Source organism: Paramormyrops kingsleyae, chromosome 9 (genome assembly GCF_048594095.1).
Source record: "Paramormyrops kingsleyae isolate MSU_618 chromosome 9, PKINGS_0.4, whole genome shotgun sequence".
Taxonomy (NCBI): domain Eukaryota; kingdom Metazoa; phylum Chordata; class Actinopteri; order Osteoglossiformes; family Mormyridae; genus Paramormyrops; species Paramormyrops kingsleyae.
In genome coordinates, this window is record NC_132805.1 from 37758296 (window position 1) to 37776886 (window position 18591).

At 41.1% G+C, this 18591-nt stretch overlaps 1 protein-coding gene and 1 long non-coding RNA gene across 8 annotated transcripts in view; one reads left to right on the forward strand and one right to left on the reverse strand.

The window, feature by feature from the left end:
• Positions 1-15473, forward strand: part of LOC140592730 (uncharacterized) — a 61665-nt gene extending 46192 nt beyond the window's left edge. Inside the window, exons 3-4 of one of the 2 annotated variants that reach the window (XR_011993180.1) lie at positions 5447-5625; positions 15246-15473. This is a non-coding gene — a long non-coding RNA (uncharacterized lncRNA). Of the gene's footprint in view, positions 1-5446; positions 5627-15245 lie in introns of those variants that run through there. The other variant, XR_011993179.1, reaches the window with a different exon arrangement.
• LOC111851108 (poly(rC)-binding protein 3-like) overlaps positions 1-17183 on the reverse strand; it is a 66710-nt gene extending 49527 nt beyond the window's left edge. Inside the window, exon 1 of one of the 6 annotated variants that reach the window (XM_072717015.1) lies at positions 17040-17183. The gene's annotated coding sequence lies outside the window, so the exon portion shown is untranslated. Of the gene's footprint in view, positions 1-16804 lie in introns of all 6 variants that reach the window. The other 5 variants (XM_072717014.1, XM_072717019.1, XM_072717017.1 and 2 more) reach the window with 5 other exon arrangements.
• Positions 17184-18591: the final 1408 nt, after the last annotated feature.

The window sequence follows — 18591 nt, forward strand, 5'->3', positions numbered from 1 at the left end:
CAGTGTGAAATGGATACAGAAGAAAAGCCCAGTAGAAATGAAGGCCATTTGAATACTTTCCCCTGATTTTCCCCAGCATTATTACATTCTAGATTTGTATTACACTCTTTGGTTTGAAACATCTACCTAGTTAGTAGACAGTTAACATGCTCTGCTCTGATTTACATGCCTATTTCGTTACAACTCTTTGTGCCAAAAACCTCATGTGGACATATAAGAGATGCATTGAATGAAGAATTGATACAAGAATCACCAACGACAGCCAATAACTCACAGGCAACAAAACTATTGTATACACATACCAAATAAGGTGAGATAGCCTCGCTAATATAAATCTTGCTGAACCTGATCTTAACCTTGCATGTTCTCAGTACCAGTTGGTTCCAACACCACAGGATTCCCATGAATTATTTTGAATTTAAAATAAAATGTTGTAATAGAATGACCTTATACATGAATTGCAATGTGTTGCATGCCACTCCTCACAAACTTGTCTTCAGTGTCCTTATAATTTTGTTATGATTACTGTTTGTAATCTACAGTACCAGTCAAAGTCTGGACATACCACCGGAAAACGTATTTTTTTTCAACAAGATAATGACTCTATGCACAACTTGAGGTTATGCAGTAAATATTATCTGGTGAACAAGGAAAGGATGGAGTGCTGTGACAGATGACCTGGACCCCACAATCCTCCAATCTAAACCCTGTAGAGCTGGTTGGGGATGAGTTGGATCGAAGAGTAAGAGCAAGGTAGCCAACTGATGGCCAGAACTTGTAGAAACTGCTTCAGGACTGTTGGAGAAGCATTCCAGGTGGCACGCTTCCATCTGGAAGCTTGTTGAAAGAATGCAAAAAGTCTTCCATGCTGTCATCAGAGTACTAGGGCGCTATTTTGAAGAATATACATTTTTGAGAAAATCCTGAGATGACATTTCTCTTAGTCATCGTAATATTTAACATGTATTACTTCATTGCCTCAAAGCTTTTTATTAAGGTGAATAACACAGCTAAAATAGAGATTAATGCTTTAAAAGCAGGTGTGTCCTGACTTCTGACTAGTACTGTATGCTGGTCAGTTACAGTTTACGACCACCAAATGGTCTTAATTGAAATAAGACCTCAAAATTCAACTTTTCATACTGTAATCTTAGAGTTTCTACCTACAGCAATGACAGACACCCTGATTTACTATAAAGCAGCCAAAAAGAAAACACAACCAAAGAGGAAGTATTCAGATAAAACTGAAACACAACAGACACTGACCCCCACCATCTAGTATTTCACTGGCCAGTGTTCAGTCACTAGAAAACAAATCATGAAGTACTACAGTATTTTCTTGTTTCACTCAGACATACATGACCACTACATTGAATGGCTTAACTGAATTGGACTGAACCATCCTGGAGGAAAAGCAGGGGAGGAATATGTTTGATAATGTGATGCACAGTACTACATGCATTTAGCTTCACTAACAGTCACAATCATCTGATGCTGTTATGCCTTCACTGTTAACATACTGACCGTCCATGCAGATAAGCATGTCATTGTACCAAGTACATCCAGAGGTATGGGGATGGTGTGCAGCTCAGGGGGTTAGGCTGCTGTGCCTGCGATCAGAAGGTCACCAGTTCAAGTCTCAGCATTAGCACAGGAATTTCACGGTTGGGCCCTTAAGCGCCATCTGAGCCTGCTTTCTGAATTGATATTGGTTTGGATAAAAGCATCTGCTAAGTAGATGTCTTAAACAATTGAGGTGCAACTGATTATTCAGGTTGGATTTAGAGGCTACTTTGATGACAGTGGCTCTTATTGACATTCATGTTAGTTATGCTTACACATCTTACCAAAATGGATGATTCGAGATAAAGAGACATAATAAAGTTGAAAAGTTGTGGAGGGTCAGCATGTGAATACAAATTGTAACAGACTTCTAATGGTTAAGTCTAAATTGAACCTTATTTCCCAGTCTATAGTATACATATTTGCACAAGCATAAAAAAACACATTCAGCCTAAATGACGGCAATGATACATACCATTTTGAAGGTAATTCTCCAGAAAACTTTCAAGCATAATGTAAAAGCAACTAGTTACACATTTGGAGTAAATATCTCAGCATGATGCCTTCTGTGGTTGTTTTCCGGTGCCAGAATGGATTCCATTTTCATTCAGTTGAGCAGCTAAAGGTAAAGCTACTAGTAGAATCTCACTGGCAGTTATATATTACATCACTCTCTTCGAGAAAGGGCCCATTAATCGTTACAAATATTGTATATGCTTTTGCCCCATTTTAAATATGCTAAGCAGTTTCTATGTCCTTGATTTTACAAAATTGAATATTGTGTTTTTCTGGACCTTTAACCTTGTAAGTTTCCCAACCACTGATTCCAGATATATGCATTACAGATTCTGAAATAAGTAAGACTCTCATACACAAATCTTTTTGGGATGCTGACATTATGAATGGAGAAGAAGCATTAACGTTTCGCAGCTCAACTAAAGTACTGATAACTAATGTTTTGGAGAGTAAAGCACAGATGTGTCCAGAAATGCCTATTGTTTGTATTCTGATGTGTTATACCTACAATTCATTAGCAAAGAGCATCTGCTAAAGTACCTGTGAAGCACTGTATTTAGTAATGAGTGCTTGGATAATTTCTTCAGAGAGCTGTTAAACTCAATGGAAAAAGTTCCTTCAGTGCTAGGCTTTCATTATTAATTCTTCTGATCTACCTTATGAAAGGACCCAAAAATCCCATCAGTCGTAAATACTTTCATAGCAGAAATTTAACTGTATAACCTCAAGGTCTTACCAGTATTTCTATACCATGTTAGCTCTGGGCTTGAGTTGAGTAATTGCAGTGGGGTGTTATTCACTAGCTTGGATGTACTTCAAAGAAGGAGACACAATGACCTTTTCAAAGACTGCATGAGATGCAGTTCTGTGACTTCCTGCTGTAGGAGGTATGATGATCATGATAGTCATACAATATACAATTTACCTATAATACACAGCTTACCACAAACTAAATAGACCTTTCCAATAGACAATGCTCTACCCCACATCTGCGTGACTATTATAACAGAGCACTAGGCTCACAAATAGGAAAGTGAGTTCATTAACAAGGATATACCACAGATCTTTAGAGAAGTCCATGTTATTTTGGCATGAGAATGCAACCGATATTACGCAGCATTGTGAAGCCTATCAGGACCGAGTGAGATATTGCATACAGAGGCCCAGCTAATAAAAACAAGCTCAAGGTGTCTACATTGTATTGGTTTTAGGACTGGTGTGTGGTTCAGCACGCTAAGGCCTCATGCCTATGAGAAGAAGGTTCTGGTTCAAGCACAGCCTTAGCAGAATAATCACATGCCTGTGGGCCCTGGAGCAAGGCCCTTAACCCCCTGCTCCCTGGGCTCCACAAAGTGGCTGCCCCCTTGCTGTCACCCCCCCCAAGGTAGCTCTCATTTCTATGAAAGGCAAGATAGGGCAAAGTAAATTTCCCAAGGAGGATTAATACAGTATCATTATTCCATTATAAAAAGCAGACTTTACATTTAGACAGTAAGTTTAAGAACTACATATTCTGTGTAACAGTTATACGATTCGTCTGTTAACTCTAAATATGTAGCATTGAGTGAGAAATACTGTGAGAGCACACCACAGACACAGAACTGGGGGTCAAAACCACAACCTTGGGGGTGTGAAGCCAGACAGTGCTACCCACTGAGCCAAGAAAACACCCTGAATAATGTCCCCCAAAACATTAATAAGAATTTATCATAAAATATTTGGATTGTGGTATTAAACGTCATTGGCAGAACTATAGTTATCTTTTAGCCTTAGACTAGTGTAACTTTACCCTCAGGTTTTCAGCACAGCTTGAAAACTGTTTTAATATTCAATCATGGGGAACTCTACATTGCAGCATGTAACACTGTCGTCCATCTGCACATCTTTCGTCTGTTTATCCAGTATACTATCTTTGGGATCTGGAGTCTATCTCAGGCAGCACTCGGCAGAGGACACCCTGAATGTGACGCCCCTAACACTAAAGTCAGTCATAATTATCACCATCACCATACTCCAGTGAAACACTCTTTTGGTGGTAACTTAGTAATTGCTCTTGATGGACATTTTTTTGTCTGCCAAGATGTACCTGAAAACCACATTGCTTGCACATTTCACATCATTAAGTCATAAACTGACATTTACTTGCTAAATGACAGGGTCACTCATTGTGTGTTTTTCACTGTCAGTGTTATTATTATTTTCATTAAGCAGTATGTCTATGTAGAAATGTTAAAGATAAGCCATCATTTTCGCTGCCTTTTATAGACATAATAAACAATCGCAAAATAAATCACAATGAAAGAAAATCTACATGCAAATCCAACATATTTCAAAATATAAAATAGTTTATGTTCAAATATACTACACGATCAAATATAGAATATATATCCAAATATGACCAATACAATATAACATAAGATTACAGCAAGACAAAACAAAACAATAGTCAGTAATGGTTATAAAGTAGTATAACTTTTCATTTTTTCAGTGTTCTGCTTATTTTCATTGTTTTTGATAATAAAAAGCAAACACAATTTGAGAGCAGATCCTTTACGTGTCTGATGCTTCATTTTCTGTTTACACCCTTCATCTTTTCATATTCATATACCAATTTAATTTTGGACCAATTCATCTTCCATAGACAATGTTGTCCACATCCTTTCTAATCAAACCGAGATTAAACAGGGATTCCTGAAGTCCCAGAGCATCAATCGCAGAGCCACACCTGTCAAACCGCAGTGTTGTGCAAAATAATTTGATCCTTTGTCTTTCAAGTGATGGGACCAAATAGCAGAATTTATATCAATACCAATATATTTATATATAAAATTTCATTATTCTTCTGGAACTGGAGAACACCACTGTAATTATATACATAGTATAGCTAACCTTGCTTGCCACTGTGTACCCACTGGTGTGAGAAGAAAATCCTTTAGGGATGCAGCTGCATTAATACGTGTAATTTTCACTCACAAAGCCACATTAAAGACCAAATTACTCATGCAGTTTTTGCAGATGCAGTACTCAATGAAGGTATTAGTTTGGTCTGAGATTAAACTGAAATGCATGAACATACTTCTGAGTCCCTTCAGTAATCAGATCCCTCCACTTTTCCAGACTTTGCTGTTCCAGATGTTTCGGATGAATTGATTCTTTCATTGCCATCATCAACACAAAATATTCCATAATTAAAAACAGAAAATATATTTTTAATAATTTTCACAAATATATAACAAATAAAAGCTGAAATCCCCTTTTAACTGAGGTATCTGCCACTTTGCAGGATAACCTTTAGCAGAAATTACAGCTGCACGTCTTTCTTGCTGTCATCCTAGCTTGGCATTCGGACAATTTCTCTCCCTTGCAGATCCACCCACAAGGGATGGGAAATGTGGCCGAAGCATGATATCCAGACTTCTCTACAGATTTTCTGTGGGTTTCATCTCCAGGACTTGGCTGGGTCACTCAAGGACATTCAGAGACTTGTTTTCACATCACTCCAGCACTATCTTGGCTGCAAGCTTCTGGTCGTTGTCATGCTGAAAGGTGAATCTTTGCTCTACTCTAAGTTTCTGTGCACTCTGGAGGAGGTTTTCTTCAAGGACCTTTCTATATTTGGCTTTGCTCATCCCTCAGTGCTGGCCAATTTCCCAGGCGCTGCCATTGAGAAGCATCCCCTCGGGATGAGGGTGTCATCACCATGCTTCACTGCAGGAATGGTTTAGGGATGAACCTGCTAGTTCTTGCCAGATTTTGTGTTTGGCATTCAGGCCAAAGAGTTCAATTTCTGTTTCATGAGTAAATCTTCTTCCTCATACTGGCAGAGAGCCCCTTGTGGTGGCGATTTTTATACACTTTTTACCAGATCTATGCTTTGATACAGTCCTATCTTGCATCTGTTGAGAGTTCCTTGGACTTCCCTGTGAACTCTGGGACTACATAAAGACAGATGTTTACTTTTCTAAATCATGACCAGTCATGTGAATTTGCTACAGGTGGACTACAATCGCTTCCAGACACATCTGAGAGATTATCAAAAGCTGAATTTGTAGTGCCATAGCAAATGGTCTGAACTTATAATAAACATCAAATTATAGGCTTTATTTTTAATACATTTTCAGCAATTCCAAAAAACACATTTTCACTTTGTGATTTTGAGATATTGTGTGTTGATTTCTCCAGTAACATCTTCAGTAAGTGGTGTTACTGACAGGGAGAGAGGTGGTTCAGTGAAACTCAGAGGGGAGATTCTGCTTCACTGGATCCTCACTAATGCTGAAAGTCTATTAGTGTCAAATCATACACATTACTCTGTACATCCCCGCCTCCCCCACCATGCATACAAACAGCCACGGAAAAAAATAAAATACAACTCTATATTTTTAAACAAATCTGCATTTTTAAATCCTGGTTTAATCGTGGTTCTGCTGCCAGAAGGCAACATTTGTAATACAGCAGAACACATGAACCCTTAAAAGGAATGGAAACATTAACGGCAGGTGTGAAGCACACTACTAGGACAGTTCGTATCAGGCTCCTAGAAGCACGACTTTAGTCCCATAAAGCCCCATTAATCAGAAACACAGAAGAACCAAGCTGCAGTTTGCAAAAAAAGTGTATTATTCACAACCATAAGCTGAAAAATGAGTGAGACAATTGTGCTGTGGGGTTTTAAGTTTTTCCATGGCTGTATATTATGTATGAAGGATATGAGTGGAACATCAGCAAAGTAACAAATACACTCAGTGACAAAACAAGTTAAGAACACAAAAGTAATGGTCTGATTTGGATGTAATTTGGTACATGTGTAGGCCAGAGATGGGAATGTAAATGATTCAATTTGCAAGGACTTGGGATGTCTAGTCACCAGACACAGAGGATGCCTCATAGATGCATTAGACAGCATTACCAGCACGTGAGGGAGTTTGATAGGGGTCGCATTTTGGGTTTGCATGAGGTCGGGTGGACGTATCGTGCAATTGCCCCGCATGTGGGGCATGCAGATGTCACAGTCACCCGATGTTGGAACCAATGGGCACACGAGGGCACCCACACACGTCATTAAGGTTCCGGTTGCCCAGGACAGACCCCACCAACGGAGGATTGTAGTATTGTACGCCAAGCATTACAGAACCCCATGACATCTGCGCCTGCCATCCAGACACAGGTATAGGACTCTCTACAACACCCCATGTCATCCCGCACCTTGTCTTGAAGACTATGGGTTCACTGTCCCGTGCATAGGCTGCCGTTAACACCAGCGCAGAGGCGGCTGTGTTTGGATTGGTGCCGTAACCGGTTTGATGACAAATAGCATCGTACCATGTTCAGCCATGAATCATATGCATGTATGGCAGCACTGAGGGGAGAGGACCAATCCTGCTAATGTTGTTGAGAGACACACCGGCGTTACTCCTGGCATCATGGTGTGGGGAGCCATACGGTATGACTTCAGATCATCTCTGGTAGTGATTCAGGGGAACCTGATGGCACAGCACTATGTCAGTGATTTCCTGCGTCTGCATGTTTTATCCTTCCTCAGACAGCACCCTGGTACAGTCTTTCAACAAGACAATGCCCATCCACACATTGCATGTGTGTCTATGGACTGCCTACGTCATGTTGAGGTCCTCCTGTGGTCAACCAGGTCCCCCAATCTTTCCCCAATTGAACATGTGTAGGATCAGCTGAGACATCAACTCAGACCCAGTGCCAGTCTGCAGGATCTCGAGGGCCAGTTACAACAGCTGTGGGCCGACTTGTCGCAGGAGAGGATAGAAACCACCATAATACTTATTAACAGGAAGGAAGACTATTCCTGCAATCATTGTTAGCACTGCCTGTCACCAGGAAATGGTGAGAAACAGTCTTTTGACTGATTGACTCTTATTCTAAAACCACAATATTCATGTATATTATATACCAAAATCAAAGGATTGACATAAAATCTGGAAGTAGTTGATTGTGAGGTGTAGAATAAGCAGTAGTTCATAACCTAAATTCCCTGTTCCCCATATGAAGCAGCAAACAGTAACCTGTTATTTTCAAGAGGAAAGATGGTGTTCTGTTTCCTGCAAATTGTGCATTGTGGATAGTGTGGTGGTTTGGGAAGGGCTGCTCTAGTCTGTGGAGCTGTTCTAGTTTGGTAGAAGTAGCGAGAGGAAACCGCTGATGGTACACATGACAACAGTGTTCCTGTGTTCATGTCAGTCCATATTATTTTCTGTCTGATGTCTGAACAATTGTGAATTGTGAACAAAATGAATTGTGAAAAGATCCATCCCATAAGGACATATCCCCCCCCATCTCAAAAGTGACCAACACATCAAGAAGAAAGTGTGGAGGGGATATTAAGGGCTGGGGGTGGGTGTGAATAGCCAGGCTGGGGTCAGTTTTACATGCAGCAGGGAGGGAAAGGCTGACAGTCAGGAAGGGCTGCACAACTTAAAGTGATGGAACACTTTGCCTAGCAAATGGGCAGGACAAGATGACAATGACACAGAGAGGGGAAGATGGGAAAAGTGGTGTCATTTTGGAGGCAAAGGTTTGGCCATACTCATACTCCGACAGTGATATGATTCTGGCCTCCAAGGCAAAGCTACGTGTCTCCATCCTTACCTACCAAAAGGTTCACCATCATGGATTTCACTTTCCATCCATAGCACATCATTAGACATGATGAGTCAGATCAGGAAAACTCCAGGAGCACATAACTTTTGGAAGAGAACATATAGAATGCAACCGCTGAAGAACAGCCAGTTCAGCCAGTGTGATGAGCAAAGCAGAAATGTCCCCAGCAGTGGCACTAGGCACTGTACAGTACCGCCTCCACCTGCTCCTGTGGAGATGATTAAAGACAGGGAGCAAACGGTGCCACTAATGCGGCCACACATAATTTGAGATTCACTGAAACCCGAGGACAAACACCAATGGAATCAGTCAGGATATCCACAAATCAAGGACAACAGTGAAAAAGGGAACATTTCTATAGCATTAAGCAGAGACAGCAGACAGTCATAAGCTGACCAGAAAAACAACATATTTAAAAATATATATATTATACCAATAATAAATGTGTCTCTTAGCAATGAGTCAACGATTTTGCTGCAAGGTCTATTAACTGGAATAAACAAGGTCAAAAATACAGTATGAAATTATATAATAACTATTGCCTCTAGATCAGGGGTCTCCAACTCCGGTCCTGGAGAGCTACTATCCAGTAGGTTTTCTGTCCCACTTGGCTTCTGATGAGCCACATCTGCTCCTGATATTTAACTGAGAACAGGTGTGGCTCATCAGAAGCCAGGTAGGATAGAAAACCTACTGGACGGTAGCTCTCCAGGACCGGAGTTGGAGGCCCCTGCTCTAGATCATCTGAAGTAATGAGCCATGATGGAATTTCTCCACTCTAAGAGCCGCCATGCAGCAATGACACTCGCTACAATGTTCAGACATGTCTTCAGCTTTCCAGTTCAGCAGCCCAGCACTGTAGAAGCTCCATCAGTTAGTGTACACTTCTGTCCCAGCTTTAACCCATTCAAAGACACAATATCAAAAGCTCCCCAGTAACTTAAAAGACACTGCAAAAGTGCTCACTTTTTTCAACCTTTTTTCTTTGATTTAATGCTTGAAAACTAAAGTTATACAACAAAAAACATCAGATGTGTACATGTGAAGGAAGATAAAGCATTAAGACATGTCTTATACAACCTGATATACAAAGCACTCTCTCATATAGGATGAGGCAATATAGCTTAAAATCTTTCTTAAGAATGTCTTATTCACTGAAAAACAGCAATAAACCTGGATCCTTATAGCCTGAGATACAGAAAACAAAAGACTATACCTTAAGGCACAGACATTAACTCTAAAAGACTATATCTTAAGGCACAGACATTAACTCTAACCCATACTGCACGTCATGTCTCCAAAGAGACAAAAGAAGCCACATTACTAACAAATATGCAGTTTGGCCTCAGGAAATGCATCAGAATAGCTATCAAAGCCCCATTCAATGAGTCTGCAAAATTATTAGGTGTGATGCTTGTTCTATACCTCTATAAGACATTATGTCCCTAATGGATTGCCACAAAATCACCAAATTTCTGCTGTATACAAGCTGAAACAAGACCACACCAAGGAAAGATCATTGTATTGTGCACCAAGCATTACAGAACCCCATGACATCTGCGCCTGCCATCCGGACACAACTACAACACCCTGTGTCATCCCACACTATGTCTCAACACCCCTGGTGCAGTCTTCCAAGAAGACAACGTCCATCCCCACACGGCATGTGTGTCTATGGACTGCCTGCGTCATGTTGAGGTCCTCCCACAGCCAGCCAGGTCATCATTGCAATATAGTCACATAACCTTTCATCATGGGCAGATTCATTTCATTTCCACCACTCTGTCTGGGTGCTTAACTTTTTTTGTCACTGAGTATATTTATATTTCAATTTGTTTTCACATGCATTTCAGGACAAATGAATAAATAAAGCTTGATAGTTCTGGGTTAAATATTTCAAGCAACAAACACATTAAGTGAAAAAATCTCGACAGCATTTTCCATGTTGAAGTCTTTTGACTTTATTTTCCAATGAATTTAGTGCATTTTTGCCAATCATAACATCTGTCTAATAACTATTTCCTTGACAATTCAAGCCAAGCAAATTCAGAACAGAATATCAGGGAATATGTTTGTGCAATATAAATAAAATTTGACTGAAAGCCATATTTATTTCATCTAACTAATCTATTCTGAATACACATTGTAAATATTATTAATATATTCTTGCATTTGTTACATTTTCTTGTAAATAAGACTTAAGATTTCAAAGACAGAAAAATGGTATAATTCACAAAAAGACTGTATAAGTACATTAACCTGCGAAGACTACAATGTGTCAGAAAGATCCAGGACAACATACAAGTTGATTTACTGCTAGGCTGAGCAGGAATATTCTTCTCAGAATATGTCAAACATGTCACACAAGAAAAAAAATCTCGGTACACTCGGTCAAAGTGTCATCTTTGATAGAAACACCTGATTCATGCCTAAGAAATGCCCTTTGTTTTGAACAATACCACCAGAGTCACTCTCCAGAAATCTGAATACTAAGCCTTCAACCTCACAAAATAAATATTTCTGAAGGGTTTCGATAATTCTGTTACAAGGATTTTACAGTACTAAAAGTTGTGTAATTTTCACCTGAACACCAGTTCCAGCGGAAAAAAAACAAAACTGGACTATTGGACAGCACAGAAAACACAAATGTGATTTTGAGTCAGACTGCCAACATATCATAAGTAAACAAACCATGTAAATGCAATCAGCACCCTTCTCCATTTCCAAGAAACAGCATCTAATTCCGGACACTATATTTCCCTCATAATCACAAGCAGTAGGGTCACTTACTGTGTCACCTGCCGGGGGTTAACACGTGCTAACCTTAACTACAGCCTGGCTGTGGTAATCTGTTTTTGGCCCTGTGTTTAATCAGTGGAGACCTACTCCACCTGAAGAACCAGCCAAGGGGAATTCAATTACTTTGTTCCATTTATCACAGCCGATCCTGATCCCGTCAGGAAAAGCATCAGGAAAATCCCTCAGCTCAAGCTGTCTAGGCCCAGTACAGCAGACAAGAGACAATAAATATTGTCACTCTTTGCATTTTGGGCTATATCTGTCACTATGCAAAAAACTGAGAAAATTAACCCTCAGTTAAGTTTCATGGCATGAATGACCTTGTGCTAATCACATATAACTTGTAAACTGAATGAATGAAACAGAATTTTCTTGAAGATTGTATTTTCCGTATTGTCTGATCAAACCAATAAAACATAGTAAGGAAGACATGCAATTCCCTTCTAAAGACCTCTCTATACACATTACCCATGGCATCCAATCAGGACCACTTTTGGAAGATCCAAACATTGCATTATTCATTAGAATCTGAGGGACTGAACTAATGACATTTACTGATGTGTTGTTACATGGTTGTGTGTTTCTCTTGTCTAAGCAGCCTTTTTTAGTCATTCATCATGAACATATTTCTGCAATGCAGATATTCTAAAAAGAGCAGTCATTAGTACACTATAAGAGTATCTATATATACACCACATATAAGATTTATCCAAGGATAAAATATGAGCTGAATATGAAGGAAAAACCATGAACATGGGGACCAAAAAGCATCCTAAAGAAATTAAAACTACACAACAAAAGGGGTACAAAATTATATATAAATATAAATGTAGCTCAGTGGGTACTGCTGGCTCAATAATTAAGGAATAAAAGCAAAATATTACTTAGATACTGCCTAGACATGCCAGGGCAGCTACTGAGTAGCCAGCAATTACTATGAAGGACCTACAGAATCTGGTGGTAAACAGTGCAAGATCAGGCCACCAAAGCCCATATCAAGAGCCCTATATACACTGATACTTCAAGAAAAAAAATACACTTCACACAAAACAAAGGAACTCAAAGCCTACCTGGGATTCTGCAGACAGAACCACAAGGAGTTGTGGTGCAGTGAAACCAAAACTGGCCAAAATGCAAAGTGCTTTCTGTAGTTCAAGGTAACACTGCCCATACCACAAAAACACCAATCAAGAATGATGGTAGCACCATTATGCTATGGGGATGGTTCTCACCAGCAGGGTTATCCAGTCATAACTGAAAGAATGAACTTAGCAATGGTGCAAATTACTGCAAGGGAGCCAGATTCAACTGAATTAACTTTTATATAGTGACATTCTCAATCTGGTTGGCTTAAAGCACTTAACGCAGAGTCACAATAGTACATACCAACATACCACAGTTTAGAATAACAGTAGTGTAAATGGATCGTAAGATAAATAAATGAAACTCCATAAACTGATAGAATAAAATGGCTGGCAGAAGCTTCACAAGAAATTCATCTTTAATCAGGACAATGAACCCACAGCAAAAGCAATGCTGGCAAGCAACAATGGCAAGAATGTAAATGTCAGATAACAGCCCAAAGTCCTGACTTCAACTTCTTCAAGAATGTATAGCATGATTTAAACATCCCACAGTCCAAATATGCTGTCCATAACCATAACAAGGGCACAAAACTCAGACATACAGTCATAGACTCAAAGCGGTCATTTTGGCAAAAGGTGGTTCTACCGAATAGGCCTACTAAGTATGATATTTGAAAACTTATGAAAGTATTAGGCTAATATTTCAGTTTTTGAACCAGTAACCGTGGGGATGTGCACCTCCCAATATTCCGTCATCTGCTCTCCCCCAGTCACAAGACCTTTGTATTTAAATTAAATTAAGTTTTGTCCTCCCCATTATCAAACTCTCTCCTACTCCTTTGCATGCAAGGCATTGTACAGGCCAGAGCAGAGTATTCATTACTACATACTTATGAGTAGCTCAGTGGGGAGTCTGCCTCTCAGTACACAAATTTGTCTTCTTATTAAAGGAAGCAGTAACCTAGCAGAGCCTTTTATGAGTGTTAGCAAGACATTTGCAGCAACATTCACTGTCACTCTTTCTTCATGCAAAGATGTCACTCTAAACCTCAAGACAACAGTGATCAGGTAAAACTCCATTTCCAGAATTAACTCTAAAAGACTATATCTTAAGGCACAGACATTAACTCTAACAGCATCCAGTTTGTTGGCATTGAAAAGCCACTTGTGTACTAAACCTTAACACACTACCATAAGTAAATTTTAAAACATTCATTATTCATTCAGGTAAACATCACAGGATCATGATGACCCTGGAGCCTATCCTAGGAAACACCAGTTTGTCACAGGGAACATACAATCATACGCTATAGGAAGTATGGGGAGTGGTGTGTGTCTCAGCGGGTTCGGACAATGTACCTGTGATCGGGAAGTCACTGGTGCAAATTGCGGGCTTGGCAGAGTGATTTCACTCCTGGGCTCTGGAACAAGGCCCCTAACAGGGACTGGCTGAGCCTGGAACAAGGCCCCTAACAGGGACCGGCTGAGCCTGGAACAAGGCCCCTAACAGGGACCGGCTGAGCCTGGAACAAGGCCCCTAACAGGGACCGGCTGAGCCTGGAACAAGGCCCCTAACAGGGACCGGCTGAGCCTGGAACAAGGCCCCTAACAGGGACCGGCTGAGCCTGGAACAAGGCCCCTAACAGGGACCGGCTGAGCCTGGAACAAGGCCCCTAACAGGGACCGGCTGAGCCTGGAACAAGGCCCCTAACAGGGACCGGCTGACCCTGGAACAAGGCCCCTAACAGGGACCGGCTGACCCTGGAACAAGGCCCCTAAAAGGGACCGGCTGACCCTGGAACAAGGCCCCTAAAAGGGACCGGCTGACCCTGGAACAAGGCCCCTAACAGGGACCGGCTGACCCAATTTTCTTAAATGTCTGTCACTCTGGATAAAAGTGTCGGCTAAATAAATAATATGTAATAAAATATAGATACAGCAGCTCGGTTACCCACATGCTTCTGGAGTGTGGGAGGTAACCTGAGTGCCCAAACATCACAAGAAGAACATGCAAAGTCCACACAAACAGAAGGTCCTGAACCAGCAGCCCTAGGGGAATGAGGCAACATTGATACTCAGTATGGCACCCAGCATTTACCTGTGAGTTAGTGTTGAAGACTGCTATGCTCTCTACATTTAGAAATAACTGCTGTACTTATATTACAATTTCAAACAAATTCAATGCTAAGCAATCCCTTCAGCATTCATTGTCATCCATATACTACCTGGAAGCTAAGGCAACTGTTGAAGTGTGTGCATGTTCAGTATGGCCCAGTACAGCTGTTTCCCTGGGTTTTAATAAGGTTTACACACACATACACACACTGGTGGCAGAGCCAGCTGCTGATGACACTCCCAGTCTCAGATAACACACAACGACAGAAGTCAAGCACCAACAGGTGTGCTGGTAGCACGGCCAACCAGGCAGCACCCAGAGCCCCACGACTAACATGCTGTGCCCTTCTGTGCCAGGAAACTGCGCTTTTCGGGAGGAATCAGTAGACAAGGGTCTAGAATGACCTCCGAAAACTGCATAACCTATATAGCAGTTCGCTGCTCATTCAGATGATGCACTGAAAATTATATAACAATCTTAGTTAATATTCAAGGGAAGCCCTACCAGATAACATGATCCAAACTTTCCTGTTACAGGAAATAAAACCGTCCTCTGCTGGGAAGCTGCCTGCGTCTCCTTCAGGATGCGCTTGCTGATGAGGTCAGTCTGTGACTGTCACTGCAGCCACTCAGTCTCAGATGTCACTCAGTTTCTATGAAAGCCAAGATGACTCGTATTCTGTCCCCTCAGCCTTGTAATCAAACGCTGAATCACTCTGGTTTTAAACTTAACCAGGCATAATAAACCGCGTAATGGACCGGTGATACAGTTGTTATGCTGCTGTGTTGTTTATGTGGCAGCTGTGTACTCAGCATGGGCTCAGACTAACAAACTATCAGCCATTACCATGACATAGTTCTCACCTTTCCGAAAAGCTGATTTAATGGAATTATATCTCTGCTTTGCCTCCATTAGTCTTATTTTATTAACTACTACTGAGAAATGGTGTCCATTTTCATATAATTGCTATTTGTATTGTGCTATAAAGCAGTGTATTAAAAATATTGTTATAAAACAAGTACTAGTAATAATCATATAGAAAAATAACTGTTCTCATTGTCCCTCATTGACTCACACCATTAAGCCAGAAAATAACAGATCATATCCACATTCTTCCCCAGCACCCACACAAAAAAGCCGTATAGCCTTTGCACCTTTGCTTAAAGTACAAGCCAATCCCAATAGATCTCCCTAAAACGACACTGGTGACCCCTTGAACTCACCATCACGGTGTGGCGATATACAGGTGAGTGACCCAGCCCACCCCCCGCCGGGGATGCAGCTGTGCATTAACATATATTACACAAGACATAGAGGTAAATCAGTTAAATAATTTCTACGTAATGTACCCAAAAATGAGCCTGTCTCCACATTTCATATGCAAAGAAAATGATTTGAAATATTCATTTTTATGTATTTAATAAATTATTGCATTGCAGATGGTTTGTACAATTGTATTGCAGATGAATGGTTTGTACAATTAAAAATAATCTGCAACTACAACATTTTTTTATAAGTAAACAGGCAATTTAACTATATATTAAAACACGTCGTGAACACGTTATTTAATGTTTTGGTGTTTTACTTGTGGTTATAATGATGTGTAAGAATTTTCCAAATACTGTGTTAGTTTATGTTTTAAGTTACAACTTGACATAAAAATACATAGTATGGAAAAAAAACTCAAAGCCCGAATATTTTCAGCGACCACTCGTCTTCATGTTCTGCGTGTTCATCAGTTTCTTCCTGCCTGATATCAGCGCCCTTTCACTTGCTTTATGTGAGTCGTCGCACTACATGAAAAATACTTAACCAAGCTGGAAAATTAGACACAGAGAAACGTCCGTTTCGAGGCATCCAAACATTGGAGAGACTGACAGCGCGCAGTCCCGAAGCGGCGGAGGTACGGTCACTCCGGAGGAGTTTTCCCGCAGGATGGATGGATAAGGTCGGGATGAAGACGGAAGCTGGCAGCGCGGAGAGGGGGAGAGCTTGCTGAACATGACCGGGATTCAGCAATAAACACCCTGTCAAGCAGCCGTGTGTAGACACACACACACACACGGAAAAAAGTGATGAAAAGACAAAAACTCACCTTTAACAGGGAATGTTGGGTGGGATCAGAGGAAGAGCGAAGGTGTGAAATTGTTAAACACAGACAAGGGTTTGGAAAGCGGGGTGGAGGGAACGGGAAAACCAAATAAAGAGGCTAGTCATTCAGCAGGAAAAAAATGTTCTGGATAATGATCCTACGTGTGAATAAAAACAATAACATATATAGCAATATCTTTGACGGCTAACGGGATGAGAAAATAATCCAATGAAGGCACCTCGTCTTCAGGTAAGATGTCTGGTGAATTCTCCAGCACACTGCTCTGCGCGGAGAGCTTCGCCTTCCCTGGTCCACCGACCGCACTTTCTCTCCCCGCTCCGCTCGATGCTCTCCGCGGTGACGTCAGATAGAGCTTGTCTGAGAGCACCGCACCTGTCAGCTACCGCGGGGACAAGCGCGGTGGCCAGCCTGTTATAACACCACGTGTAGGTTGTCGCGTACACATCAGCTCTATTCAATAGGAATTCCCCTATTTGACGGTCTAAGGCAGACATGTGCCCTCGTACATAAATAGACAGCCATAAATAAAGGATTATATTGGATATAGTTATATTAAATTTAGTCTATATACCCAATATGGCTTATCCAATACAGTGCTGTGTTCAGCCGGGAGCATATCTCATGGTGCCCAGCTTACAAAACAGGAGCCTATAACTATATATTAATTATTCTTTTTAGGCCAAACGTTATCTGTTTTGACACCTACAAGAAACCATCTTGCAGGTGCCTCGGTGGGACGCACTGTCACCTCACACTCATGTTCTCCCTGTGCTCTGCTGCTTTCCTCCTCAGTCCAAAGACGTGCAGTAGGGTTAACTGGTGTCCCTAAATGGGCCATAGCGTATGCTTGTGTGTGTGCGCTCTGTAATGGACTACACCCCAGGTCCGCCCCTGCCACGTGCCCTGTACTGCCTGCAATAAGAAGTTAGACGAATGGGAAAAAAGACATTTAATTTTTGGAACAACAGTTATTGTTGTAATTGTATAATGATCATTGATTCAAAATGAATTCCCCAGGGATGTAATTATAATGGATAGATAGGGGAAGTAGAGTCTTTCGTGGGGGGTGATGGCAAACTTATGTATAGTATAAAAAGCTATTCATGATTTAAGCCAATAAATACACATTTATGAATGAGGGCTAAAGCCCCCCCCCCCCCCCCAAATAGGGCTAACAAAGCCCATGAGTTCACTAAATTTTATGAGTACTAAGGCATTGATATATCAACCTATTATTTATGTTTATTAATTTTCTGAAGTTATTCTAAGTTCTAGAAAATCCACCTGACTCAAATTTCAAAGTCTGATTTATGTGTAGTTCAGTCTTTAGCTTTTTGAAAATTATATCCCAAACAAGGAAGGATTCATCTGAATGTGAAACATAATCAAACCCAAACTGTTTATATGAGGAACACTTCAAATAACCCTGAACCATGAACAACACGAGTGCTTTAAGCAAATTATCTGGTCAGGATGCCTCCTGGACGCCTCCCTGTTGAGGTGTTTCGGGCATGTCCTACAGGGAGGAGGTCCCGGGGAAGACCCAGGACACGCTGGAGAGACTGTCTCCCGGCTGGCCTGGGAATGCCTCGGGATTCCCCCAGAGGAGCTGGATGAAGTGGCCAGGGAGAGGGAAGTCTGGGTTTCCCTGCTTAGGCTGCTGCCCCTGCGACCTGACCCGGAAAAGCGGTAGGAGATAGATAGATGGATGGATGGATGGATGGATGACCATACTAAATCCACAGTTACAAATGCAACACAGAACAACA